The 18,591-nt window shown below is 42.2% G+C and overlaps 1 long non-coding RNA gene and 1 other non-coding gene across 2 annotated transcripts in view; both read left to right on the top strand.

Moving 5' to 3' along the window:
* Positions 1-15,554, top strand: part of LOC133248037 (uncharacterized) — a 28,181-nt gene extending 12,627 nt beyond the window's left edge. The window contains exons 2-3 of the long non-coding RNA XR_009736598.1: positions 1,109-1,344; positions 1,681-15,554. This is a non-coding gene — a long non-coding RNA (uncharacterized LOC133248037). The remainder of the gene's footprint in view (positions 1-1,108; positions 1,345-1,680) is intronic.
* On the top strand, positions 5,334-5,440 carry LOC133255051 (U6 spliceosomal RNA). Its single transcript, XR_009738850.1, has one exon. It is a non-coding gene; the product is annotated as a U6 spliceosomal RNA (small nuclear RNA).
* Positions 15,555-18,591: the final 3,037 nt, after the last annotated feature.

Raw genomic sequence — 18,591 nt, 5'->3', positions numbered from 1 at the left:
GCCATCTCATCCGTATACAATGTGCTAATTTGATACATTCATTTATTTCAAAATTATTACCACCATAGTTAGCTAACACCTCCATCCTGTTACATAATTACCGTTTCTCTTTTGTGGTGAGAATATTAAAGATCTACTCTCTTAGCAACATTCAAATATAATACAGTACTGGGACTTCCCTGGTGGTGCAATGGTTGAGAATCCGCCTGCCAACGCAGGGGACACCAGTTTGACCCCCTGTCCAGGAAGACTCCACATACTGCACAGCAACTAAGCCTGTGAGCTGCAACTACCGAGCCCACACTCTAGAGCCCAAGAGCCATAAACACCAAGCTCACATGCTGCAACCACTGAAGCCCATGCAACTGGAACATGTGCTTCGCAACGAGAGAAGCCAACACAATGAGAAGCCGGTGCACTGCAATGAAGTATACCCCCAGGTCACTGCAACTTGAGAAACTCGGTGCAGCAACGAAGACCCAGCACAGCCCTAAATAAGCACATATAATACAGTATTATTAGTTTTAATCACCATGCTGTATATTCGATCCTCAGAACTTATTAATCTTATAACTGGAAGTTTGTCCAATTCTTTGACCAATACTGTCTCATCTCCCCCATTCCCTAGATCCTGGTGACTCCACTGTATGACTTTGGGTTTTTATGTTCCACATATGAGTGATAATACAATATTTGTTTTTCCCTGTCTGACTTATTTCACTTAGCACAATGCCCTCAAGTTTCATCTAAGTTGTCTCAAACAGCAGAATTTCCTTCTTTTTCTCATGTATGAATAGTATCCATTATATATACACCACATTTTCTTTATCCATTCATCAATTCATGGATCTTAGGTTGGCTATTGTGAATACTGCAGCACTGAACAAGGGAGTGTGGATATCTTCATGCGATCCTGATTTCAGTTCCTTTGGATATAGATTCAGTAGCGGGGTTGTTAGATCATGGGTAGTGCTAGTTTTAAGTTTTTGAGGAACCTCCATACTGTTTTCCATAGTGGCTGCACCAGTTTGCATTCCCAACAGTGCAAAAGGATTCCCTTTCCTTCACACCCTTTGATAACACTTCTTGTCTCTTATCTTTTTGAAAGGCTTCTCTCGTAGCTCAGTGGGTAAAGAATCTGCTTGCAATGCAGGAGATCCTGAGTTTGAGCTCCAGGTCGGGAAGATTCCCTGGAGAAGGGAAATGGCCACCAACTCCAGTATTATTGCCTGGAGAATCCCATGGACAGAGGAGCCTAGTGGGCTACAGTCGGTGGGGTCATGAGAGTCAGACACAACTTAGTGACTAAATCACCTAAACCACCACCATTTAAATAGGAATGAGGTAATATCTTGTGGTTTTGATTTGCATTTCCCTGGTGATTAGTGGTGTGGAGCATGTTTTTTATGTGCCTTTTTTTATGTGTTGTCTTTGGAAAACTATTCAATTCTACTGCGTACTTTTTAGAAGGGTTTTTTTTGTTGTTTTTGCTAAGTTTATGAGTTCTTTCTATATTTTGGAAATAAACCCCTTATCAGATATATGATTTGCAAATATTTTCTTCCATCCTGTAGGCTGCTTTCTCATTGTGTTGGTTGCTTCTTTGCTGTGAAAGCTTTTTAATCTGATGTAGCCCCACCAGTTGGTTTTTGTTTTTCTTGCTTGTGTCTTTGGTGTTAGGTCTGGGAAACTGCTGCCAAGACCAGTGTCAAGGAGCTTTTCAGCTGTGTTTTCTTCTAGGAGTTTTATGGTTTCAGGTCTTACGTTTATGTCTTTAATCCATGTTGAGTTCATTTTTTTTAAGTGGTGTAAGAGAGAGTTTCAAATCCTGGAAGATGATGCTGTGAAAGTGCTGCACTCAATATGCCAGCAAATTTGGAAAACTCAGCAGTGGCCACAGGACTGGAAAAGGTCAGTTTTCATTCCAATCCCAAAGAAAGGCAATGCCAAAGAATGCTCAAACTACCGCACAACTGCACTCATCTCACATGCTAGTAAAGTAATGCTCAAAATTCTCCAAGCCAGGCTTCAGCAATACGTGAACTGTGAACTTCCAGATGTTCAAGCTGGTTTTAGAAAAGGCATAGGAACCAGAGATCAAATTGCCAACATCTGCCGGATCATGGAAAAAGCAAGAGAGTTCCAGAAAAACATCTATTTCTGCTTTATTGACTATGCCAAAGCCTTTGACTGTGTGGATCACAATAAACTGTGGAAAATTCTGAAGAGATGGAAATAACAGACCACTTGACCTGCATCTTGAGAAATCTGTATGCAGGTCAGGAAGCAACAGTTAGAACTGGACATGGAACAACAGACTGGTTCCAAATAGGAAAAGGAGTACATCAAGGCTGTATATTGTCACCCTGCTTATTTAACTTATATGCAGAGTACATCATGAGAAATGCTAGACTGGAAGAAGCACAAGCTGGAATCAAGATTGCCAGGAGAAATATCAATAACCTCAGATATGCAGATGACACCACCCTTATGGCAGAAAGTGAAGAGGAACTCAAAAACCTCTTGATGAAAGTGAAAGTGGAGAGTGAAAAAGTTGGCTTAAATTCAACATTCAGAAAATGAAGATCATGGCATCCAGTCCCATCAATTCATAGCAAATAGATGGGGAAACAGTGGAAACAGTGTCAGACTTTATTTTTCTGGGCTCCAAAATCACTGCAGATGCTGACTGCAGCCATGAAATTAAAAGACGCTTCCTCCTTGGAAGGAAAGTTATGACCAACCTAGATAGCATATTCAAAAGCAGAGACATTACTTTGCCAACAAAGGTCCATCTAGTCAAGGCTATGGTTTTTCCTGTGGTCATGTATGGATGTGAGAGTTGGACTGTGAAGAAGGCTGAGCGCCGAAGAATTGATGCTTTTGAATTGTGGTGTTGGAGAAGACTCTTGAGAGTCCCTTGGACTACAAGGAGATCTAACCAGTCCATTCTGAAAGAGATCAGCCCTGGGATTTCTTTGGAAGGAATGATGCTAAAGCTGAAACTCCAGTACTTTGGCCACCTCATGCGAAGAGTTGACTCATTGGAAAAGACTCTGATGTTGGGAGGGTCTTGGGGCAGGGGGAGAAGGGGACGACAGAGGATGAGATGGCTGGATGGCATCACCGACTCAATGGACATGGGTTTGGGTGGACTCCAGGAGTTGGTGATGGACAGGGAGGCCTGGCATGCTGCGATTCATAGGGTTGCAAAGAGTTGGACACGACTGAGCGACTGAACTGAATTGACTGAAGAGAAGGGTCAAATTGCATTTTCCTGCATGTACTTATCCAGTTTTCTCAGTAAGAGAATGGATCTTAAATGTTCTCAGCATAACAACAAATGCTAACTATGTGAGGTGAAGGATGTGTTAACGGCTCTTCTTATGGTAAACATTTAGCCATATAGCCATGTATCAGATTATCACAGTGTGCACCTTAAACTTACATAATATTATATGCCAATTACATCTCAATAAAACTAGAGAAAAATATAAATAATTGTTCATTTTAGTGACATTTGGTAACTGCATAGTGAAAACAGAAAAAATGATAAATTCTGTTATTCTCATATCTGTGTAATACTATATGTCTACTGTGAAGTCTGCACTTTACAGAAACACAGTTCTACATTCCTCCTCCCCATCCCCCACCCAAATTCTACATTCCAAGGGGGTGATTAACTTGTATATCTTATCATAAAGTAGAACTGGATCCCAGGATGATAGCAACACAAAGCTTGCTTATTCTAACTAGCATGTTATATATTTATAGAACTTTATTATTATCCTTACCATATATTGTGTTTTAAGGATGAAATAAAAAAGCAGGAGCATTGTTGGCAGTTAATATTGTGTGTGTGTGTGTGTGTGTGTGTGTGTGACTTTAAAATATAAACAAGGGACTTCCCTGGTGGTCCAGTGGCTAAGATCCCAAGCACCCAATGCAGGGGGCCTGGCTTCCATCCTTGGTCAGGGGACTACATCCCACATGGTACAACTAAAAAATAAAAAATCTCCCTCATGCCACAACTAAAGCTGCCTCATGAAGCAATGAAGATCCAAGATCCTGCCAAACCTCAGACACAGAGCAGCTAAATAGATAAGTATAAAACATTTGTTATAAATAAAATACAAACAAAAGTAACGACCATATTAGTTTTTAAAATGTCAGCAATGGTATTGACATTTTTACTGTTAGAACTGTGAAACATATAGACAGGAGATAACATCCTCACCTGAGAAATTACGCTAATTGCCTGTCTAATTGGGAAGGCTGAGGATGCAGTGTACTCATATTTGCATTCATGGGTTGGAATTTGAGATGGAGGCTCAAACAGCAAGGTTTACTAACTTTAATCCTTCTGTCTTCTAAGATTGGGGACTGACTGCATGGTAGGTTTTTGCTGCACTTGCCTGAGCTGAGAAGTTTGGCATGTCTTTTTTTTTTTTTCCCCGTGGGTGGTGTAGGTCTGCGCATGCTCAGTTGTGTCTGACTCTTTTAAGACCTCATAGACTGTAGCCTGCCAGGCTTCTCTGTCCATGGGATTCTCCAGGCAAGAATATTGGAGTGGGTTGCCATTCTCTTCTCCAGGGGATCTTCGCAACCCGGGGATCGAACCTGGATCTCCTGCATTGCAGGCAGATGCTTTACCATCTGAGCGACCTTAGGAAGCACCTCTAAGATAGAGGCTTTCACAGTTAACAGGGAATTTGAACAGAAAAGCATGAGCAAGGGATGGGCTTTACATGTTTCATTGCTCTGAAGCTAGAGCAGAAAACAAGTTCAAAGATCATTCCAGATGATTCTGGGAAAACTTTTACTCCAAAGTATTGTAAACTTCCACTCTGCTGATGATTGGGATATTTTTGGATAATAAATCTATCCATTCGTATTGATATGTCTTTGACCCTCATACTCTGTTGCAGTTACTTTTGCTGCATAGAAAACTGACCCAATTTTAGCATCTTGAAATAACCACTTGACTAGGGTCACAGGTTTTGTGGGTCAGGAGTCAGACTGGGCTCTGCAGGGGTGGTGGACCTCTCCTTGAGATTTCAGGTCTCATCCTTTGGGCTGGGCTGCCTCAGGGCCTGGGGCTGTCAGCTGGAGTAACTACATTTGTCTTCTTTCTGCAGCTTGGCTTCCTTACAGCTACTGTTCTCTCAGGGTAGTTAGACTTGTACATGGCAGCTCAGGACTTCAAGACCAAGTGTTCTAGTGTTTAATGCCTGTGCTGTGATGCCTTTTATGACCCAGCCTCCAGACTGAGCCCACAGTAGTCTCTTGGTTGAAGGAGTCATAAGCCTGCCCAGATTCAAGAAGTGTGCCCAGTGCTTTCTTTGGCAGCACACACACTAAAATCAGAATGATTCAGAGAAGATTAACATGGCCCCCACACAAGGAAGACATGCAAATTTGTCAAGTATTCTATATTTTTTTGCAACTAGAGATTATCATACTAAGTGAAATAAGTCAGAAAGAGAAAGACAAATATCATACGATATCATAAATATGTGGAATCTAAAATATGACATGAATGAACCTATCTATGGGGCTTCCCTGGTGGCTCTGACGGTAAAGAATCCACCTGCAATGCCGGAGATATGGGTTCAATCCCTCGGTTGGGAAGAGCCCCTGGAGAAGGAAATGGCAACCCACTCCAATAGTCTTGTCTGGGAGATCTCATGGACAGAGGAGGCTGGTGGGCTATATAGTCCATGGGGTCACGAAAGAATCTGACATGACTTGGCAACTAAACAACAACATGAAAGAGAAACAGAATTATAGATATAAAAAACAGGCTTGTGATTGCCAAGGGGGATGGGGAGACGAAGGGATGAACTCGGAGTCTGGAGTTAATTCAGTTCAGTCGCTCAGTTGTGTCTGACTGTTTGTGACCCCATGAACTGAAGCACACCAGGCCTCCCTGTCCATCACCAACTCCTGGAGTCCACCCAAACCCATGTCCATTGAGTCGGTGATGCCATCCAACCATCTCATCCTCTGTCGTCCCCTTCTCCTCCTGCCCTCAATCTTTTCCAGCATCAGGGTCTTTTCAAATGAGTCATCTCTTCGCATCAGGTGGCCAAAGTATTGCAGTTTCAGCTTCAACATCGGTCCTACCAATGAACATCCAGGACTGATCTCCTTAAGAATGGACTGGTTGGATCTCCTTGCAGTCCAAGGGAATCTCAAGAGTCTTCTCCAACACCACAGTTCAAAAGCATCAATTCTTCAGCACTAAGCTTTCCTTATAGTCCAACTGTCACATCCATACATGGCTACTGGAAAAACCATAGCTTTGACTAGATGGACCTTTGTTGGCAAAGTAATGTCTCTGCTTTTGAATATGCTATCTAGGTTGGTCATAACTTTCCTTCCAAGGAGTAAGCGTCTTTTAATTCCATGGCTGCAATCACCATCTGCAGTGATTTTGGAGCCCAGAAAAATAAAGTCAGCCACTGTTTCCACTGTTTTCCCATCTATTTGCCATGAAGTGATGGGACTGGATGCCATGATTTTCGTTTTCTGAATGTTGAGCTTTAAGTCAACTTTTTCACTCTCTTCTTTCACTTTCATCAAGAGGCTCTTGAGTTCTTCTTCCCTTTCTGCCATAAGGGTGGTGTCATCTGCATATCTGAGGTTATTGATATTTCTCCTGGCAATCTTGATTCCAGCTTGTGCTTCTTCCAGCCCAGCGTTTCTCATGATGTACTCTGCATAGAAGTTAAATAAGCAGGGTAACAATATACAGCCTTGATGTACTCCTTTTCCTATTTGGAACCAGTCTGTTGTTCCATGTCCAGTTCTAAGTTGCTTCCTGACCTGCATTCAGGTTTCCCAAGATGCAGGTCAGGTGGTCTGGTATTCCCATCCCTTCAGAATTTTCCACAGTTAATATTGTGATCCACACAGTCAAAGGCTTTGGCATAGTCAATAAAGCAGAAATAGAAGTTTTTCTGGAACTCTCTTGGTTTTTCAATGATCCAGCGGATGTTGGCAATTTGATCTCTGGTTCCTCTGCCTTTTCTAAAACCAGCTTGAACACCTGGAAGTTCACAGTTCATGTATTGCTGAAGCCTGGCTTGGAGAATTTTGAGCATTACTTTACTAGCGTGTGAGATGAGTGCAATTGTGCAGTAGTTTGAGCATTCTTTGGCATTGCCTTTCTTTGGGATTGGAATGATAACTGACTGGAGCTAGTAGATTCAAACTATTACAATGGTTTATTATGCAATCTATTAGAATGGATAGACAATACTGTATAGGACAGGGAACTATTAATATATTTAATCTCCTAGGATAAACCGTAATGGAAAAGAACATAAAAACAAATGCATATATATGTATAACTGAGTCATTTTGCTATGCAGCAGAAATAATACAACATTGTAAATCAACTATAAAACTGAAAATGAAAATTGCTCAGTTCATGTCCCACTCTTTGGGATCTCATGGGCCATACAGTCCATGGAATTCTCCAGGCCAGAATACTGGAGTGGGTAGCTGTTCCCTTTTCCAGGAGATCTTCCCAATCCAGGGATTGAACCCAGGTTTCCCGCACTGCAGGTGGATTCTTTGCCAGCTGAGACACAAGGGAAGCCCAAGAATACTGGAGTGGGTAGCCTATCTCTTCTCCAGTGGATCTCCCTGACCCAGAAAATTGAAATGGGGTCTCCTGCATTGCAAGTGGATTCTTTACCAACTGAGCTATCAGGGAAGCCCATAAATCAACTATACGTCAATTAAAAGAAAAAAAAAAAAAGGGAAGAGAAAGTGGGTCCATAGGAAACCTGCATACCACCACTGCTCCATGAAAGGAGTGTCAAAAGACTTGGGGCCCTGTTCTAAGACTGCCACTTACTCTATACCCAACTCTCTCATACTCACATTCAGCTTAAATATTTTTTTCAGAGTGAATACAACGTGTTAATAAAATTCACTACGTGGGATTCAAGGCCACTGAAATTGCCATGTAATGATTTTTCTTTCCCAGGGGAAGCAGATGGAATGATCAGACGGTGCCTACTGCTTTTAAACAAGGCTGCCAATGTCTGTATGTCCCTCCCAAGAGATGGGCTGCATTTCTACAATGAGGGGGAGAAAATGTAATTGTCTTTGTTGAAGAAATCAACTATTTTATTTAGAAATCATGCTTGCTTGCTTTTACTCTTTGTTCTTTGGATATATAGAATATGTCTCTGCAAAAAGATGGACTGAGAAGATTGGTTGTTAGTAATTCAGTAAAAGTATTTAAAACATGCCCTAGGGCTTGGATTAATTGCTTTTGGGGCAAAATTTAAGGAGATGCCAAAAACTCTTTAGTCAAGATATTCTAATGTAGTATTTTTAAAAATCAAAATTTATGCCAAGCAATCCAAAACAAAACGTCAAAATTTTAAATGAAGCCAGATCAGTTTCCTAGGGCTGCTGTAACCATAGACCATAAACTGGATGGCTTAACAGAACTGTATTGTCTCCCAGTTCTGGCGGTTAGACACATCAGGAGAAACCTCATGCCTCTCCCCTAGCTTCTGGTGGTTGCCGAAATCTTACTCCTTGGTTTGTAGCTGCACCACTCCAAACTGTGCCTCCATTTCCCATGACCTTCTTCCAGGTGTGTCTCTGTGTCTTTCCTCTTCTCATAAGGACACCAGCCACTGGATTTAGGGCCCACTCTAATCCAGTATGATCTCATCTAATCAGATTATATTTACAAAGACCCTATTTCCAAATAAGGTCATGTTCTGTGGCTCTAGTGGATGTATATTTTTGGGAGACATTATTCAACACTGTAGACAGGATTAATATAACTGATTTTCCCTTTTGCCTTAGGATTCAACATGGCTTGGTGTATGCTATGCTATGCTAAGCTATGCTAAGTCACTTCAGTCGTGTCTGACTCTGTGTGACCCCACAGACGGCAGGCCCCCAGGCTCCCCCGTCCCTGGGATTCTCCAGGCAAGAACACTGGAGTGGGTTGCCATTTCCTTCTCCAATGCATGAAAGTGAAAAGTGAAAGTGAAGTTGCTCAGTCGTGTCCGGCTCTTAGAGACCCCATGGACTGCAGCCTACCAGGCTCCTCCATCCATGGGATTTTCCAGGCAAGAGTACTCGAGTGGGGTGCCATTGCCTTCTCCGATGGCTTGGTGTGGCCTCCCCTATTTTAGTAGTGAGAGTAGGCTGGCCGATGCCTGCCTATTACGTCAGCTTTGAGACGGAAGACTTAGGAGGCCACTGTGCACGTTCCTCCTGGGAACTTTCACCTACTGACCTGCCTCAGCTTCTACATTCCCGTGTGATGACTCTGAAATCTATCTCTCCAGCCTTACTACTCTCCAGATGTCTGATTTCCAATAAATTCTGATTACCTGTTCTATGCATATAACTCGGAGAAGGCAATGGCACCCCACTCCAGTACTCTTGCCTGGAAAATCCATGGACAGAGGAGCCTGGTGGGCTGCAGTCCGTGGGGTTGCTAAGAGTCGGCCACGATTGAGCGACTTTACTTTCACTTTTTACTTTCATGCATTGGAGAAGGAAATGGCAACCCACTCCAGTGTTCTTGCCTGGAGAATCCCAGGGACAGGGGAGCCTGGTGGGCTGCCGTTTATGGGGTCGCACAGAGTCGGACAAGACTGAAGTGACTTAGCCTAGCCTATGCATATAACTATACTGGCTCCCCCTCATCCCCGCCCCATGCGTTTTGAATCATTTCTTCATTCCAAATGTTCTGAAATTGTACAGTGAGGTAATTTAGTTTTTTTTTTTTTTTTTTATTCAATAAGCTGGGTATTAAGTAATAAAGAAAGAAAGTGAAGTCACGCAGTCGTGTCTAACTCTTTGCGACCCCATGGACTGTAGCTCCATCCATGGGATTTTCCAGGCAAGGGTATCGGAGTGGGTTGCTGTTTCCTTCTCCAGGGGATCTTCCCGACCCCAGGATGGAACCCAGTCTCCAGTATTGCAGGCAGAGGCTTTACTGTCTGAGCCACTAGGGAAGCCCCAGGTATTAAGTAGATGCATTCAATTTGGAAACTCATTTCTTTAAGTTTGAGGGACTATTCTTTTATTATTTATTCAATAATTGTCTCCTTTTGCTTTATTCTCATTTCTTTGTAGAACTTCTGTTAGTCTAACAATGGGGAGCCTGTATTTGCCTGCTAATGTTACTATCATTTTTGCCTTTTTCCCTTTTATTTTATGGGACGTTGCCTCAAATTTCTCTTCTGATGATTCTTTTGAAATAGTTTTCATTTTGGTTTTTATACTGTTAGTTTTCAAAAGCACTTCCTTTTTCTCTGATTACTTCTTTCTTTTTGAAAAACCTTTAAAAAAGCACCTTATTCCTGTGTCACGGGTCCAACAGGTATCTTTCTTTTTCAGAGGATACTGGTTCATTTTTTTGAAATTTTCTTCTGTTGTCTGCATTGTCTTTATTTCTTTAATTTTGTTATTTGTTTTTCCTTTTTGTCTTGTTCTGTGTCTCTTATGTTGGGTATTTCCTAGATTGTTCGGTGAGCCTTGGCTATCTGTCGTAAGAGTGAGGATGGAGAAGGTTGATTTTCGTGCAAAGGTGGGAGCCTGATGTGTGGAGGACTAACAAGGTGGAGTGAGCCGAGCTCTAGAGGGCTTGCCCAATGTTAGAGCACAGAAGGATCTACTCTCTCTCTAGTGTTGGAGGGGGCCCATCGGGCTGGTCTTCCAGCTTTCTGGGAAATGAGTGGGCAAATGGGTTGGAAGGTCTTGCAGACTAGAATGTAGACTTCCCTTAAAGTGATTCTACTTTCAGTTCATTTGTAGCCCCTGCCTTTCCTCTGGGAAAGGGTAGGAGTGTTTTTGATCTCTGAGTCCCCAAAGTCCTGGGATGGGATGAGCTTGCTAATCACTGTTCCCCTCTCTGTAGGTGCTTGTTTTCAGCTTTTTCTTAGGTTAGTCCCTCTCATTTTGATCTCTCTTATTCTTTATTTTCTTGTGGATTTGTAACTTTTACTTTCCCTTCCTGTCTTTTGGTGGGGAGGGCATTGAGAGAGGAAATAAAAAGCATATGTTCAATTCTCTATCTTTTCAGGTAATTAATAATTCATTATTAAACCTTGTAGATGATCACTGCATGATTTCCCCTTAGAAGACAACTTCTTCAATCACAAATATAATTAAATATGCCAGTACTTTACTTTAACAGGGGATTTAATGCTCCACCAGTTAAAGGAACTCAGATGTATTAGGGCCATTTAGTGGACAGTTTGAATTAAGCACTATGGGCTTTAAAGAGCACCTTCTTAAAACTAGGAAAATAGCTAGAAAGCTTCACTACTCATCTCAGTGTCGCTGTGCAAAATTTCCCAAAATAGAACGGTTTCCTCTCCATTTATTTCATAGGTTATTTTAGTACTTATTTAATTTCATCTTTATGGCTATTTTAAAGTCTTGGTTGCTGAAATTTAAAATGTTTCTCTACTAATATTCTTGTGGAAGGTGAAAAAATAACTGACTAGTCTTCTTTCTTTATAACAGCCTTTTTATTCCATGAGGATTCGCTTCTGTTTCTCTCTCCTCTGGGGTATTTCACTAGTCTACAGCTAGCCTTTCCTAGGAATTAATTGAGGAGGAAATGGCAGATAGGATTAGGCTGTTGGACCCGGGTAGAGGCCAGGCTTGGCAGTACCTGTGGTCAGCTGGGACAAGCTGTCAGTGAATTATACTGCTCTGTGGTTATTAAGACTTCATGTTACACGTGAATTGAAAAGAACTAAGTTATCCAGTCTCTCAATCTTGCCCTCAATAATTTACTTAAAAAAAATTGTTCTGGAGATTTCAGGCTGAAATTTAAAATTACCTCTCTCTTTTCATAACTCCGAAAGGATTTTATTGTTTTACATCCATAGCTATAGGATCTATTGTAGATATTCTTAAGCGTCCATTCAGCCAAATCATGAGAGTTCCCTCAAGAGTTCCCACAGGGTCAAAATATGTGAATCACAGTGCTTGAGCCAAGTGCAAACCAGCTGGGATTTTAAACAGATCAAGTGTGAAGCTGAAACCTACTACATCATTTAAATGCCCTCTAGTGGCCATGTGTCATTTTTAGTTCTCAAAACAGTTTCAGTGCCATCCAGGCTTCCCTTGCTCAGTAGTAAAGAATCCGCCTGCCAATGCAGGAGATGCAGGGTGATTCCCTGGGTCAAAAAGACCCCTTGGAAAAGGAAATGGCAACCTACTTCAGTATTCTTGACTGGAGACTCCCAAGGACAGAAAAGCCTGCTGGTCTAGGATCCATGGGGTCGCAAGAGAGTCGGACGCGACTTAGTGACTAAACAACAAAAACAGCAACAAATATCTTTCATAGAGTGATTTACCAGATAGTTTTGAATTAGGGTTATTACTAGCTGCTTCTGCTCTTGGAGTGAAACAGAACTGGAATATTTCCTGATCATAAAAAATGTTTGACAGCTTGAAATGTGCCTAAACCTTAGCTCTTATTCCAGGTGCATCTGCTCTTATGGCTACAGAATAAAGAGTTGCTGTTTGGTTTGCCTACTAGGTCACATAAACAGCACCAGTAGTTATAATTTACTACTTTGTAACTGAAAAGTAAAAAGAAGTATTATATGTAATATGAGGTAACTAGTTCAGTTCAATTGCTCAGTTGTGTCCGACTCACTAGTTCCGTTCCGTTCAGTCACTCAATTGTGTCTGACTCTTTGCGACCCCATGGATCACAGCATGCCAGGCCTCCCTGTCCATCACCAGGAACAAAATTCAAAATATTGATGGCCAGAGGGTTTAAAGGAGCAACAATCTTCAGTCTCAGAAAACTGAAGAGCTGTGAGAGAGACAGTTTCATTTGTCCATAAATGAATGCCATGGGCGAGCAGAGTAGTGCGATAAAATAATGGTGGTAGCAGTAGCAGCTAACATATACTGAATGCTTGAATGCCAGATGCTATTCTGAATGCTCTGCTTGTATTAATGCACAACAATCTAATTAAGTAGGTACTATTACACCCATTTTTTTTTGCTACACCCATTTTATAGACAAAATGACAAAATATAAACAAAATAGCCACTAGTCAAGGCTGAGTAGGGACCAGAAAATTTGGAGTGTCCTTTGGCCTCTTAGCTGGTTGGATTTTGGTTAGTACTACTTTTGCTGAAGGGTTTTTGGAGAATCATAAAAATCCCTTCAACAGAACCAGGGCACAGTCAGCCTTGAGCATCCTGGCTGGGCTCCACGAAGGGTTGGAGATGTTCGCTTGGGGATGAGGTAGAGCAAACAAGCTTTGCTCTGGGTCCCTGACCTACCTTGGTTAGACCTCCTACTCTTTTGGTTCTGTCGGGATAAACTGCCCCCGGGAGAACCGAGAGTAGATTTGACTTTTGTATAATTGTGGTCTGAGGTTATTTATAACCTCTTCTCCAGCTTTTTACTTCAGATAGTAGAGACTTGATTTATTTGAGTATAACCAAACTAGTTGTCTGTGGTTATGCAATAAAGCATTTTTAAACATTTATGCAGTGAAGCATCATTAAGCATTTTTCTTCTTGTTGGTCACAGATCTGATTCTGTTCTTTCACTTCAGGACTGTGACCAGTTAAAACCTTAAAGATAATAAATAATACCTCACACAGTGTTTTGTTGATTTCAGTGAGCCTCACAAAGTATTTTTTGAGGTCAATAACAATGGTTTTATTATCCTCAGTGTACAGATAAGGAAACTGGGACCCAGAGAGATTAAGTGGTTTGCCAAAATACACATGACTGCTGGCACAGAATTAAGACTAGAACACCTAGGCATTTCACTGCATTTTTTAAACACACACACACACACTTTTCTAGGCATGCAGATGAATCTGTGTGCATGCATACATGATAATACTAACTGAATGTTAAGTAAGGTAGCCTCACATGAAAGTGAAACCATGCTAATTTCAATTTTATCTGATATTTTCAGTTAAAGACCTTTGAAAGAAAGACAATCAAATCAGTGCCATAGGTTAGATAATTTAAGATTCTTTACATGCTCAAAGGCAGAATCTAGATAATCTTTCAAAGCTTGCTCTAGTCCTCTAATTTTTTTAATGAAAAAAGTAGGATTATAAAAATGTTTTACTCATAAAATAACATACCTCTATAGCAGTTTTACAAGCTTATCATGCCTAAAACAATTTATCCAGAAGGAGGCAGCATTTTACTGTTAAATTGATGCTTCTGCAATGAGTCTAATGAGTTTGTTTTTTTTTTTTTTTCTTTAAAGTTGTAGACTACCTAATCACACAGATCCAAAAATCTTTCAGGGCAAAGATTCTTGGATATCACCAGAGTTTTGCATATTGAACTGTTGAAACATCCAAATCCTGCTCAGATTAAACGCAACTAAAATTACAAACAGCAAATGTATTTGTAGGAACTGTTTTTCAGTAAAGATACCAATCAAAATATAGAATTGAACAGAAAATGGAGTAGAAGAATGGGAAAAATGAATGATTTGATTATTGTAGAAACTTGCAGCAAATATGTATTTGATCAATGAGACAAACTTTAGAGGAAAAAACCCCTTCAATTCATTCAGAAATAATAAGGGTAATGAATTAGTTTTAACCATCTACCTAATTTCATACATGCAACTTGCTTTCTTTCCCCACTTTGTTTTCATGGAATCACAGGATCTTTAGAAGGGACCTTGAAATTTCACATGACACATTTCATTGTTTGCTGGTGAGAACTCATTTCATCCATCTGCGGAAATGAGTCTATTTTCAGAAAATTAGGAAGAAAGCAATTCCAACATGATAGGGGAAGCTCAGATATAAGAATGACGGGACATCAAGGGGGACTTTTCCTATTGTCCTGTGTTGACAAAAAGGATCCAGAGCTAAAAACAGTAACTGGGATCTACCACTTCTTCCAAAGTCTTACTAAGTGGCTGAACAACTGAGCATCAGTCCCCACCTACACCCCCCTCCCCTAATATGGAGTCCGCGGTTTATAAAAGAGCCTGGGGACATGGGGATTCTTCCCTTCCTTTTGGGGAGGGATTTCTCCTGACTCCCATTGCCAAGTGAAGAAAGTTTCCAAGACAGTGGCTTTTAGGATCTACTGCTGGTGACCTCTGATTGGATAGCAGAGTTGCTGGGCTACCCATTCCTAAAAGAGCTACCCATTTCTACTAGAGAAGATGGAAGCCAGGGAGGGCTGACTGGCCACGTGGAAGAGGAATGGCAGTGGAACAGTGATCTTGCCCACCCTTACGTGGCATGGCCAGGGTGTGAGAAATTCCCTGAACAAGGAACATAAGAAGATATATATTCTTCAGCTGCTTCATGTACAAGCTGTGCACCCCAGGACTAGGCACCGTGGCCTGGGTTCTATTACTGAGAAAGTTGAGGGGAGGTGGACTTGAAGTGCTGGCCGCACACTCAGGGCTCACTGGAGATGCAGAGCAGCCAATAGAGAGAGGACACCAGTGCCCCTTTCTTTCCCTTCTTCCTGATTCCAACACTTGAGAGAAAGAGCCATGTCTGGGAGAGGGAGGGAGGCTGTTTCACAGCCAGGACTCCCTCCAACCCCAGGTCACTTCAAACAGCCAAGATTCCAACTCAAGCCTTCTCTGGAGGAGACAGAAAGGAGGTGGAATTTACAAAGAGTTTGAAATTAAAGTTTTATACATTTTTTGAATAACCAAAATTGATAGAAATGATGCAATCTGTCCAGGATGTCACAGAATGATATGAAAAGGAAATGTGGAGTATAGCTAAAGGCAGGTACAATTCTCATCAGCAATTTCTGTGGGTCTAGTTTCCCTAGAAACAGACAGGGAAAACTTCAAGACGTCTAAGAGAACTGCAATAATATGGAGCCACCCAAGCAGCAAAGTAGAAATGTCTGAAGGCAGTATTTAAGCATGGTTATCGTTTAGTCACTCAGCTGTATCCGACTCTTTGCAACACCATAGACTGTAGCCCACCAGGCTCCTCTGTCCATGGGATTTTCCAGGCAAGAATACTGGAGTGTGTTGCCATTTACTTGGCCAGAGGAGAATCTGCAAGGTAGACTCTACCACTGAGCCACCAGGGAAGCCACCATTTAAGCACTGCTGCTGCTGCTGCTAAGTCGCTTCAGTCGTGTCTGACTCTGTGTGATCCCATAGACGGCAGCCCACCAGGCTCCCCTGTCCCTGGGATTCTCCAGGCAAGAACACTGGGGTGGGTTGCCATTTCCTTCTCCAATTCATGAAAGTGAAAAGTGAAAGTGAAGTCGCTCAGTTGTGTCCGACTCTTAGCGACCCCATGGACTGCAGCCTTCCAGGCTCCTCCATCCATGGGATTTTCCAGGCAAGAGTACTGGAGTGGGGTGCCATTGCCTTCTCTGGCATTTAAGCACAGACAGGGTCAAATACAGAGTTCCAAGAATCCCTTGGCTTCTGTGTGATGTGGAAGGATCCAGAGCTTCTTACTTGTCTTGATGAAAGGATTGAAACCAGAAGCCTGCTGCTGTGCTGTGGTAGCAATGGGAGGGAACCCAGTGCAGGCTTCTCTCAGGCACTGCTGGAAGATAAAGTGGAGATAGACTCAGGATTTACAGGGCTAGCGTGGGCTAAGGTGGAGCCAGGTAACAGAGGAAAAAGTCCACGAGACCTCCAGCTTTGCCAGAAGAACTGACCACAAATGTCTCCATCAGGATGTGATCAGGTGGTGCAGGGGACATATCTGAGGAGGTCAGTTCTGGGGTCAACCCCCCCTTCAGCTGCTCCCAAGGATATGAAATTCCTGCCCTATCTGTAAGTCCCCATCTTTGGAGGAGGGAAGAACAAAAGAGGAGAGAAAAGTCTTAGAGGGAGTTTGAACTTCAACTGACTACATATTTATCTGTGACTGTTTAAGCCAAAGCAACTGATTCCTTCTTTCTCTCTTTCTTCCTTTCTCTATTTTTTTGGCTGCATCAAGCAGCACGTGGGATCTTAGATCCCTGACCAGGGATTGAACACATGCCCCCTACAATGCAAGTGTGGAGTCTTAACCACTGAATCACCAGGGAAGTCCCCAAAGTACCTGATTCATTCTTAACTGGTAAGTTTGCATCTCCCGCTATCCCATCCCATCACCTCAAAAAGTGGGAATTTTGGGTCTGCCATAACAAAACACTACAGATTGAGAAGCTTAAACAACACAAGTTTGGAGGCTGGAAATCCAAGATTAGGGTGCTAGAAGATCTGGTTTCTGGTGAGAATCCTCTTCCTGGCTTTCAGATGGCCACCTTCTCACTGTTCTCACATGGCAGAGAAAGCAGGCTCTCGTGTCTTTCCCTTTTCTTACAAGGGCACAAATCCCATCATGGGAGCCCCGCTCTCACAACCTCAACTAAACTCACCCATTTCCCAAAGGCTCCATCTCCAGACACCATCTCACTGGGAGTTAGGGTTCAACATCTGATTGTGGGGGGAGAGACACAATTCAGTCCATAACAGCGGGCTTGTGAGGAAGTTTATATCATTTATAGAAAAAGCATGACACCATCATCTTTTGTTGTACCTAAATTATAGTATGTCACTAAAAAACGAGTTCTTTGTAAGCCTCATGAGGGCAGAGACGTGATTTAGCTCACTGCTGTATTCCTAGAGCTTGAATAACTATTGAATAAATAGTTGAATAACTATGAATGAATAACTATTCATTAAAGAAACAAATAAATAACAGTTTTCTTTGCATTTAACTATTGAAGAAATTCAATAAAGCTAGAGATTTCTGATTAAAACTGAAAAAAAGAAAAATTATACCACGAGTACTTTCAGCCCCTCACCTCCCCACTGTGGGCAGAGAAAGAGACAGAGGGATGGAGAGAAGTGGGGAGAGGAAGTACAGAGAGGCTGGGAAGGAGAAAAAGAGAAACTTAGAAAGAGACCAAGAGTGACCTGAGGAAGTGGGGCAGAGGGAGTGGGAAGGAGGAAGGAAAGAAAGAGGTGGATAGGGACTCAGGGATGATGGGGGTAGTGGAGTTCACCAGAAGGACTGGGATCTGGGGGAAAAGACGATCCTCAGGCAGTCCTGCTCTGTAATGTGCGGTGTGACACCCTCCTGATCGCTGCAAGACCTTCTGTCAGGAAACACGTTCCCCTTCCCCTCTTTCCCAGTTGCTTTCCTGTTTCCTTCTGACACTTCAGTATGTTGGAGGACTCAGCGTCATACACTTCTCACACAGTGGTGACCTGGGCTAAAGCTTAATAGGCCCCCTTCTGGTGAAGTGTGTCTTGTGTCCACTTCCTTGTGTTGACACTCATGACATCCTTTCCTGTTTCGTCCTATTGGAGGACAGTCTGCCCCTGACTTAACAGCCATTTTAAACTAGTCTGATCAGAAATCAGCCTCCCAGCTTTCCTTTCCTCACTGGAGTAACCTCTATTTCTTTATTCTTTCCTCCGAGGCTGCTGTAGGCTTTCCTTCTAAGTCCTTTAATCATCTTTAGCCTTCTCTGGATTTGCTGTGGGCTTCTTCACCGAATTAGCCTGGAGCAGGATTAGCAAACACCACAAACAATGCTTGGCTTGTGTATTTTCTGAGCCTTGCTCTGTCTCTTTCAATGACTTCATA

Source organism: Bos javanicus, chromosome 1 (assembly GCF_032452875.1).
Source record: "Bos javanicus breed banteng chromosome 1, ARS-OSU_banteng_1.0, whole genome shotgun sequence".
Lineage (NCBI taxonomy): Eukaryota > Metazoa > Chordata > Mammalia > Artiodactyla > Bovidae > Bos > Bos javanicus.
The sequence above is the reverse complement of the archived record's forward strand: the minus strand, read 5'-3'. Positions and strand labels throughout refer to the sequence as shown.